The sequence below is a fragment of the Raphanus sativus genome, chromosome 9 (genome assembly GCF_000801105.2).
Source record: "Raphanus sativus cultivar WK10039 chromosome 9, ASM80110v3, whole genome shotgun sequence".
NCBI lineage: Eukaryota > Viridiplantae > Streptophyta > Magnoliopsida > Brassicales > Brassicaceae > Raphanus > Raphanus sativus.
This window is the reverse complement of record NC_079519.1, coordinates 15,135,873-15,146,847: the sequence shown is the minus strand read 5'-3', so window position 1 is coordinate 15,146,847 and position 10,975 is coordinate 15,135,873.

Here is a 10,975-nt window from a genome sequence, read left to right as displayed (position 1 = left end):
TTCTCCTGTTTCACCACTTGCCAGAAATCATCATCTAGATAGCATTTACGTGGTGTTTCCTATTTCCTTCCCCTACTTCCTTAGAAGTTCCAATCCTCCTGATAGAGTCTTCAGTCTGGACAATCTGTGTCTCAAGTTTCTTAACTTGAGTGCAGATGATATCTATCCTCGTGGTCATATTGTTAAAGACAGAATCAATCTTCCCATTGAAGTCTACTGTAAGCTTCAGCTGACCTTCCAGAACTCTATCAATCATGGCATCAAACTTACTCTCCTGGGTGGGTGGCGGTGGGTTTTGGTAAGCTGAGTTGCCGAAGTTCCTTGTGTTGGTGAAGAGTTTCTGATACTGTGAACTCTGGTTGTAGTTATTCTTCTGACCACTGCCAAAGAAGTTTCTGTTTCCACTCTGGTTTCCATATCTCTGAAATCCAGTACCTCCAATGTAGTTCACATCTTCCTCTGTATCATCCTCTCTAGCCTCTCCTTCTTCAGCTGAGCAGACTGGCTGCCCCAGAAATGCGTGTAAAGCGTCTATCTTGGCTCTGACTTCATTCATCTGGTCTTCACCGATGGCTGCAACCGATTTCTTCTTGTCAGAGTCAGTGTTCTTGGTGCTGCTGCTGTTGGCTAGGTTCTCAATAAGTCTCACGGCCTCTATTGGATTCCTAGTGTTGAAGTTCCCCTCACTAGCAGTATCAAGAGCCATCTGATACCTTAAGGCGATACCTCTGTAAAAAGTGCTTAACAGCTGCACTTCATTGAATCCATGGTGTGGACAGTCTCGCTGGAAGAACTTGAATCTGATCCACGCGTCTTTAAAAGTCTCACTAGGCTTTTGCGCGAAAGTGGCTATTTTGCTCCTTAAGTCTTCAGCGCGTGCCTCATCAAAGAAATTACGCAAGAAGGCGTTTTTGATGTCGGCCCAGGATGTCAGTGATTCTGTAGGTAGCTGCTTGAGCCAGTGCGAAGCTTCTCCAATCAGTGAGTATTTGAAGAGCTTGCAGAGTAGGTAGTCCTCGGGGACTCCATCCATACGAATAGCAGCGATAAGATCCTCGAACCTCTCCAGATGGTCCATAGGATGCTCGTGTGATTGCCCAGAATAAGGTATCTGAGACACGAGAGAGTAGCACTGAGGCTTGAGCTCGAAGTTCGGATTCTGAATCTCTGGAAGTCGAATAGCTGATCTGTTGGTGTAGTACTCGTCTGGACGGTTATAGTCTGCAACGATCGTGTTTGAGCTTCTCCTGTAGCCTCAGCTTCAGTTTCAGGGATTATGTTTCCCTGTGCAACTAGCTTCTGACCTGTTGCATTACGCAGATGACCATCTTGGTCATACAGGTTTCCATTCTCGCCCTGCGTGAGAATGACAATCGCGACCATGCTTCGCGGAGTAGTGTCGATCGATATACGGTTAGAAGTATCGATCGATGTTGATCGGTGAACGGTATCGGTCGAGGGTGCTGTCTGAGTGTCGGTCGACTGTTGAACGTGAGTATCAGTCGACGGTAATGCGGTTCTGTCGATCGATTCGGAGCGTAGGTATTTGCGGATTGAGCGTTCCAAGTGTGCAGGATCCTCTGAGAATAATAGTTGATTTCCCTTGTTGCTTCTGGTACTGCTGGGCATGTACCTGAAAAGACAAGAAAAATTTAAATAAGAAAGGGGTAAAAGAAAAACCTAAGATTAATAAGATTAAATCTAATGGCGATCAAAACTCCCCGACAACGGCGCCAAATTTGATAGTGCTCAAATTACCCAGTAGAGCTTACTCTCTCAAATAAGAGGTACAGCTGTAGTACTTAGGGATCGAATCACGAGGAGTTAGGGAACCAATTAAATAAAATCTACTAATCAATCCTAGGCAAGGTTGGTTTATATGATAGAAATGAAAATAACAAATCCTAAAATGAGCAAGGCAGTTGCTCTAACTAACAATATGAAGCTACCATGTGCAAGGGATTCGGATCAACCTTGACTGGCCCTGCTCTCCAATGGTACATCAATCTTCCTATCAAGTCCATCAAGTCCTTTGCAGCCCTTAGCGACAAGTTCGTGGAGCAATTTGCTAGTAGTCGCAACCTAGAGAAGAACTCAGACGACCTCTATGAAGTCCTCCAGCATAGGAATGAACCCCTTCGGTCCTACATAGCACGCTTCAATCAAGAGAAGGTGGCTATCCCTGAGTGCAACGCTGATACGGCTATCTCAGCCTTTAACCGGGGCTACTCCTGGAGGGAGATCTCTACAAGGAGCTGATCAAATATAAGTGCAGGATTCTAGAGGATGTATTGTCTCGTGCTTGGGCTCAAGTAAGGTGAGAAGAAGATGTTGCTAGTAGGGCCAAAGGCTGTCCGAAGTACGATCAGAAGTCCTCAAAGCCGACTAGGAATGACCGCGATGAGCCCTCTCATCCCAAGACCGCGAAGGAGACCAGCAACCCAAGTAGGGGCAGGTACCAACATCAACCTTTGCCTAGATCCGAGGGGATGATGGTGTCCACTTGGCCTGATATCTCTCATCTTGCGATATCAAAACCGGAACTGATCGGTGTCCTACGACAAAAGGGTCCACAAGTTAAGTGGCCTCCTAAGATGAAGGCTGCAGAGGCTAATCGAAACCCCAAGCGGTGGTGCGAGTTCCATAGTGACCATGGTCACACCACGGAAGAGTGTATAGCCTTGAAGATGGAAGTCGCCGAGCTCCTCAAGAAAGGCTACTTAAGGGAGTTCCTCTCAGATAAGGCCAAGAACCTTCTAAATAAGGAAGGTCCCGGTCTCCCTACCGAAGCAGCTCCCGCATTGCCACCACAGCAAGATCGAGTGATCCACGTCATCACAGGCAGATCAGAGGTAAGCGGAATTAGCAGTGCCGCTGCCAAGAGAAGTACTCGCAACGCCAGGAATGTCCAAGAGGCCGAGTGTAACACCCCCGGACCGTCCTAGGCCAGACTAACCCGAGACGACCCGGGAGCGCCACAATAATAGCTCGCCAGACGGATCGACAAAAAATCCAGAACAAGTCAAGACTCCCGATCAACCCGTCTCGGTTCGCTATGTCATCGGAGCCCACAGCCTAATGCTTTGCAACCCGTACCACGGTCTCCGAGTTGTGTCGACCCAGACAAGGTCTAGTATCATTCAGCACACAACAACGAATATAAACATAACTTTTATTATACAAAGGTGGAAGGCGTTTAATAAAACATTACAAAATATCAGAGTTTGAGCTCACGGCCTAGTGCCAAGAAGAAAAGAAAGTATTTATACTTTCCAAAAGCTAGTCCTTGCTTATGCTTATGCCACTTCGAATCTACACAGGCCGCCTATTGTTCGGCTGCCCTCTAAGCTTCCCACCTACTGGTTACCTGCATAGTAGAAGAGGGGATGAGTAATCGAAATTACTCAGTGAGTTCCCAAAAATAAACAACAAATCCCCCTTCAGCCCGTGCTTAACAAACCAACTGCGGTTAATGAATCAATATAGCCGAAGCAAAGAACACAAAAGCAATGCTACTACTAAACAAATGCAACTAGTCTCTCCACCGAGACCTAAACAACACTCAAGCAATCTAGACTCGATCCTAGACTCGATCCTAAACTAAACAACACAAACAAGTTTCGGATGACACACATCCTGGGATCCCACACCACAGAGCCCTACCTACTCCACCCTGAACACTCCCGACCACAAACACAAAATTCACGCGATCGGAAAACATCACTCAGGGAATTGGGCTTCCCCCAATCTAACCGGGCCGCATCGTCATGCAGCGCTTGTCCATGGGCGCAACCTACTTCAAGTGACAAGCCTGTGGAGAGTAGGTCACTACACCACTGGAGAATGGGGCTTCCGCCAATCTAACTCCAGGGTCCACACACATCAACGAAGAATTGGGCTTCCCTCAATCTAACTCTGAGATGGTCTCATGCTTTAGTCTAGGCGAAACACCAACCCGCATGAGGGAGCTCCGCCTCTAACCTCCATGCAACGTGCACCTAAACCAAAATCCCTACACAAGCAAACAAGCAAACACTCGCCCTAGCCTAGACTAAACTGCAAACACAACCTATCATGAGGGAGCTCCACCTCTAACCTCCATGCAACACTTAGTCTAGACTAGAAACACAAAACAACCTAAAAACGAGTGATGCACCTAGACGCCTAGACACCTATTGGCATAAGAGAGAGTCTCACTCAAATCTATATACTACACTATCTACACTACAACATCTAGGTAACACAACAACACAATCAACACAAAATGCATACAATCAGCATACACTCTTCCGGAGCCCTGCACAAAAACCGTTTAAACTCATGCCTCGGTCTTCCGCCGATTAGACCTCATACCTGCTGTTGGGGTCAAAATCGGTCAAGACGAAATCGGTGTCCGAAAGTCTCGGAAAAACATGAAAGATGTTAGAGCAACCTCGAGAGACTAATTGTTAATCGGCAAACCTTGGAAAAATACTAAGTTCGAGATTAATCATCTCGAAATCAACGGCTAGAAACGTTTTCTAGCCGAGGAAAAACCTACGGAAAACTAAAAAGAACGCAAAAACACGCACAAGATGAAGGAACCGAGCAGCCGACTCTGGTCGCGGCCGTGGCCGCCGGGCGGCTAGACCCCGTGCTGGCCGTAGCCGCCGGCGGCTAGCGCCCGTGCTGGCCGTGGCCGCCTGCGGCTAGCGCCCGTGCTGGCCGTGGTCACCGGGCGGCTAGCCCCCGTGCTGGCCGTGGCCGCCGGGCGGCTAGCCCCCGTGCTGGCCGTGGCCGCCGGCGGCTAGCGCCCGTGCTGGCCGTGGCCGCCGGGCGGCTAGCCCCCGTGCTGGCCGTAGCCGCCGGCGGCTAGCGCCCGTGACGGCCGTGGTCGCCGGGCGGCTAGCCCCGTGCTGGCTCGGGTCGTCGGACGGCTAGTCTTCGTGCGTAAGTTCTAGGCCCACGGGGCGCCAGAAATCCGTGTTTTGCGACTTTCCGAGATCCCGCAAACAAAACTCCTTGTCCTGCTCCAAGATTTCGGAGAACCCGTAAGACGTCAACGGACAGAAAGACTTCGTATAAAACGGTGATGGTTATCTTAAAACACCATTCGCCTCAGCAATGGATCGAAGATCTTTCGAAAGACTCGACATCCAAGTATGAGCATTCTTTCAAAGAAATCATAGAAAACAACGGAAGTCCGGAAGACGGCCCGAAAGGGACCAAACCCGATCGGACGGCCCATTTACGATTTTCTAAAAGATAGAAACGACGGTTTACAATTATCTTCACATAACAAGATAAATGTTAAACTTCCGAAAGGATAAATGTCAAATTTCCGAAAGGATAAATGTCAACTTTCCCGATAAACACGAAGGCCGACGAAAATGGAAAAAGCCCAGCTCGCGGCAGACTCAGCCCATCAAGAATAGACCGTCATATGGGAGTATATAAGCAAGGCTAGGAGCAGAGGGAGGGGATCCGAAATCAGAAGAAAAAAACCACTCTAGAGCAACTTAGAACTTAGGCTTTTATTTCCTTTTTAGCGAGCTGCGACTCAACTAGGTTAGATCTAGGTTTTGAGACTAGTGACGATCGACAGCTCTTACGGCCGAGATCTCGACCTGTTGTTCAAACGCTCTCCGCGAATTCGGAAATAAGATTCTTTCTTTTGCTCTCTTTATTTTACGCATTTATTCCCAAACTAAACTCGTATTAACTTCGTCGTGCGTGGCCCAGCAGATAGCCGGGATCCTCGGGGAAAACTAGGTCAACTTAGTTTTCCTACGTTTAAACTTGACTAAAATCGACAGTGCGAATTTTGGTTCCCACAGTTTGGCGCTAGAAGGAGGGGGATACACGGATTTATCTTTCTCGCAACTACGCACCCCAGTTAAGCATGACTGCTAACGCGGAAAAAGACAAGCAAACGCACGACGGACCAGCCGCCGATGCCAACGCTGAGAAGACTCCTGCCGGAAACGTATCGACGGTCACTGCCGAGGCAAACATCGCGATGCTGGACCAGGTGAAGGAACTGTTCGCCACCGTCCAGAAACGGTCGGAAGAACAAGAGAAACTAATGGCTTCACTCACTAAACAGGTCAATACCTTAACAGCGAAAAGCAAACTCCCGCGCGGATCCACCAAGGTGAGGCGTGTCAGGAGGCTCGACTTCGGAACTGCCGGAGACCAAGAAAAAGATGCCCCGAGAAAATCCCCGGAACTCATCCCTGACGATACCACTCCGGCGGGGCAGAAGAAAACGACGGATAACCTCCCACCTCCCGCAAGGGAAAACGAAGGAGACGACGTCGAAAGAATCAATCTGGATATCAGCGATCAATCGGATCCGTCCGACGAAGACGCCGACATCCACCACAGAAGGACCCGAAGTCAGTCAGCTCGACTGGCGGCAGCCTTCGAAAAACCCATGACAGAAGAGGAAGAAGACCTCTACTGTCAGAGCAAGAGAGGTTGGCTGATGCTTACTCACCATTTCCCGACGAGGCCTCGAAAGTAATCCCTTTATCCTTCCGAGATCTTCGCCTCCGCCTTGAAGGGGCAAAAACGTAGGATCCATCATTGACACAGGGCCGCGTACCGCCTCGCGATCGGTGAAGCGCGACCGCCCCTCGAATCCGGTCAAGAGTAAAGGAGTTCCAGGAACAAGGCATTGTCCTAAAAATGTCTCTCTTGGTCGAAAGATCGGAAGGAACATGCGCGAGACACCTGTTCTCTGAACAAAAAAAAAAAAAAAACACACACGTTCAGTACTCGCTTTTTGGATTCTAAGAAATGGGATGCGACAATCTTACCTCGTCGGTACAACCAGTCCGTCGGGAATAGGTGGAGAAAGCCTTCCTCGACAGACTCTCCATCTATCGTCACGAAAAGAAACGGTCAACGTAATCCTTGGCGTGCGAGGTGACTCCATGGATTACCGAAAAATCGGTCCTCGCCTTCGAAGTCAGCAGGGCTAAGGTCCATCCTAACTCGTAACTCAAAATCACAACGCCAAGCCAGCTTTCCACACCCGGCACGTTCAGCTGGCTGATTACGATTCCGCAACGGTCGAGAGCCTGAACAATGACCCCAGGGATTGGGAACCACAGTCGGCATTGCGTCATGAACGCCTCGTAGCAAGTAAAGTAACCCTTCGGAGGATGCTCCGAACTCTCATTCCCACGAGGAATGCGAAACATGACTCCCTTCGGAACCTCATAAAACTCTCGAAGAGTTTCGAGATATTCAGGGGATACTTCGCTCGGCGAGTCAGTTTCCTTACGCGCCCTCATAGGTCGCCGGGAATCGGATCACGGGAAGGGGAGCATCAGAACCGAAGACGGCGTCGCAATACGCGCTCCTGTCAATCTCTGGAACCTCGGGTTTCGGAACTTTCTCCTCGGCATGGAAACTATCCGAAGACGAGTGAGACTGCCTCCTCGAGGATTTTGATCTTGAAGTCATTCTTTTCTTAAAGGTAGAGAGAGAATTTGCAAGAGAGAGATTAACTTAAGATTCTTGGGTGAAATAAGAATGGTAAAGAATTCACAAGTCTTTATAGGCAAGGATTTGACTGTTCAACCCGACCTTCGACACGATTTCGTCTCCATACTTTCCTCACGAACCATACCGCAAGCTAGGACCTACAAACCGTACGGCTCCTACCTAGCTGGGGGGCTAACTGTTGGGGTCAAAATCGGTCAAGACGAAATCGATGTCCGAAAGTCTCAGAAAAACATGAAAGTTGTTAGAGCAACCTCGAAAGACTAATTTTTAATCGGGAAACCTTGGAAAAATATTAAGTTCGAGATTAAATTATCTCGAAATCAACAGCTAGAAACGTTTTCTAGCCGAGAAAAAACCTACGGAAAACTAAAAAGAACGCAAAAACACGCACAAGCCGAAGGAACCGAGCAGCCGATTCCGGTCGCGGCCGTGGTCGCCGGGCGGCTAGCCCAGTGCTGGCCGTGGCCGCCGGCAGCTAGCGCACGTGCTGGCCGTGGTCGCCGGGCGGCTAGCCCCGTGCTGGCCGTGGCCGCCGGCGGCTAGCGCCCGTGCTGGCCGTGGTCGCCGGGCGGCTAGCGCCTGTGCTGGCGTGGCCGCCGACGGCAAGCGCTCGTGCTGGCCGTGGTCGCCGGGCGGCTAGCCCCGTGCTGGCCTAGGCCGCCGGGCGGCTAGCCTCCGTGCTGGCTGTGGCCGCCGGCGGCTAGCGCTCGTGCTGGCCGTGGCCGCCGGACGGCTAGCCCCCGTGCTGGCCGTGGCCGCCGGACGGCTAGCCCCCGTGCTGGCCGTAGCCGCCGGCGGCTAGCGCCCATGCCGGCTGTGGTCGCCGGGCGGCTAGCCCCGTGCTGGCTCGGGTCGTCGGACGGCTAGTCTTCGTGCGTAAGTTCTAGGCCCCGGGTCACCAGAAATCCGTGTTTTGCGACTTTCCGAGATCCGGCAAACAAAACTCCTTTTCCTGCTCTAAGATTTCGGAGAACCCGTAAGACGTCAACGGACAGAAAGACTTCGTATAAAACGGTGATGGTTATCTTAAAACACCATTCGCCTCAGCAGTGGATCGAAGATCTTCCGAAAGACTCGACATCCAAGTAGGAGCATTCTTTCAAAGAAATCGTAGAAAACAACGGAAGTCCGGAAGACGGCCCGAAAGGGACCAAACCCGATCAGACGGCCCATTTACGATTATCTAAAAGATAGATACGACGGTTTACAATTATCTTCACATAACAAGATAAATGTTAAACTTCCGAAAGGATAAATGTCAAATTTCCGAAAGGATAAATGTCAACTTTCCCGATAAACACGAAGGCCGACGAAAATGGAAAAAGCCCAGCTCGCGGCAGACTCAGCCCATCAAGAATAGACCGTCATATGGGAGTATATAAGCAAGGCTAGGAGCAAAGGAAGGGGATCCGAAATCAGAAGAAAAAACAACTCTAGAGCAACTTAGAACTTAGGCTTTTATTTCCTTTTTAGCGAGCTGCGACTCAACTAGGTTAGATCTAGGTTTTGAGACTAGTGACGATCGACAGCTCTTACGGCCGAGATCTCGACCTGTTGTTCAAACGCTCTCCGCGAACTCGGAAATAAGATTCTTTCTTTTGCTCTCTTTATTTTACGCATTTATTCCCAAACTAAACTCGTATTAACTTCGTCGTGCGTGGCCCAGCAGATAGCCGGGATCCTCGGGGAAAACTAGGTCAACTTAGTTTTTCTACGTTTAAACTTGACTAAAATCGACAGTGCGAATTTCGGTTCCCACACCTGCATACATAAAACACACAACACACACAGAGGAAACCCACCTTGGTTACTGACTACAAAGACTACCTAGCACCTCCGGATCACTCTCCCAAAACGCTAAAACAAAGAAACCGAAAAACACTCCTTAACACTTGGTTTCTCTCTCTAACTCACCTCTCTCTCTCTAAGGTGATCATTCACGGTTTTGGGATGAAGAAAATGAAGAGGAGGGGTCTGGTATTTATAGAAAAAGAGGGCTGAGGCTGGCTGAAGAGAAATGGGCATGTGTCCCACTTAGAAACTTCCATGGCAAGTTTTCCCAAATTCAATGAATTCTCCAAACTTGATTACCAAGTCTTCAGTACCTTTCAAGGCAAGTCTATCCTTCTAGAAGCTTCGTAACTTGGGCGCCAAGTGTCCTATCGGCCAATGAGATATTGCCATGTGTATCGCCATGTCACTTAACCGAAACCAATGGGTGATCGCCATGTCATCTCTTGTCACAACTCTTGCCACGTCACCAACTCCAAATATAAACTCCATCTTGATGTAATCTCCTTAGAAAAATATTCAGAAGTCTCCAATGCTGTTTCGTTTCATCGAAATTGCTTATCAGGACGATCGATACCGTTTTTCCCGAAAATGCAGATTTTCGACCGTTGAAAAAATGTCTCTCGACCATGACCATTACTTGTCTCGACCACGACCATGGTCAAGGTCTTTGACTTTTTACTCCTGAGAAGGGTCATTACATTCTCCCCCTCTCATTAGAATTCGTCCCGAATTCTACTGAGCTGCTGACGTTCCCGCTTCATCTTGAAAGAACCCTGGGTAGTTCTGGCGAAACCTTTTTTCGTCGTCCCAAGTTATCACCATGCGGTTTTGTCTTCCCCAAAAGACTTGGATTTGAGGAATCTCCCTATTCTTCAGCATCTTCAATCGCTGTTCTCCGATCCGTATCAGCCCTTCAGGATACGTGAGATATGTCCTTAATTCTGGAATCCTCTCTGACTCCACCGAATTGGGATCGTGAATGTGCTTCCGCAACATGGACACATGAAATATAGGATGTAAATTCATGTCTTCCGGCAGCTTCAATCTGTAGGCTACTTCTCCAACCCTTCCAATGATCCGATATGGACCAATGAAACGAACTGCTAACTTTCCAACTTTTCCGAATCTATCCTTTCCTTTTTGAACTGATACTTTGAGATAAGACATATCTCCGACTACAAACACTACTTCTCGTCTTCCTTGATTCGCACACTTCTTCTGACGATCTTGTGCCTTCTTCATGTTCGCTCGGATGACTTGCAGCTTCTCTAATGTCTCCTCAATGACTCCCGGTCCAAATAATCTCCTTTCTCCAACTTCCGTCCAACATAGCAATACTGGCGTTGAAAATATTGTTGTAGGAAAATTCTATCAGAGGTAGATAGTTTTCCCACGTACCTGCCCAGTCGAGAATACACAAGCGTAGCATATCCTCTATCGTCCGGATAGTCCTCTCCGTCTGCCCATCCATCTCTGGGTGAAATGCAGTACTGATGTGCAATTCTGTACCCAATGCTCCTTGTAATGCTCTCCAAAATGCTGCTGTAAACTGTGGATCTCGATCTGAGACAATGTTTGCTGGTACTCCATGAAGTCTTACGATCTGATTGATGTAAAGCTCCGCCAATGTCTCCGTCTTGTCTGTGTCTCTTATTGCTAAGAGATATGCCACCTTCGTCAGTCGATC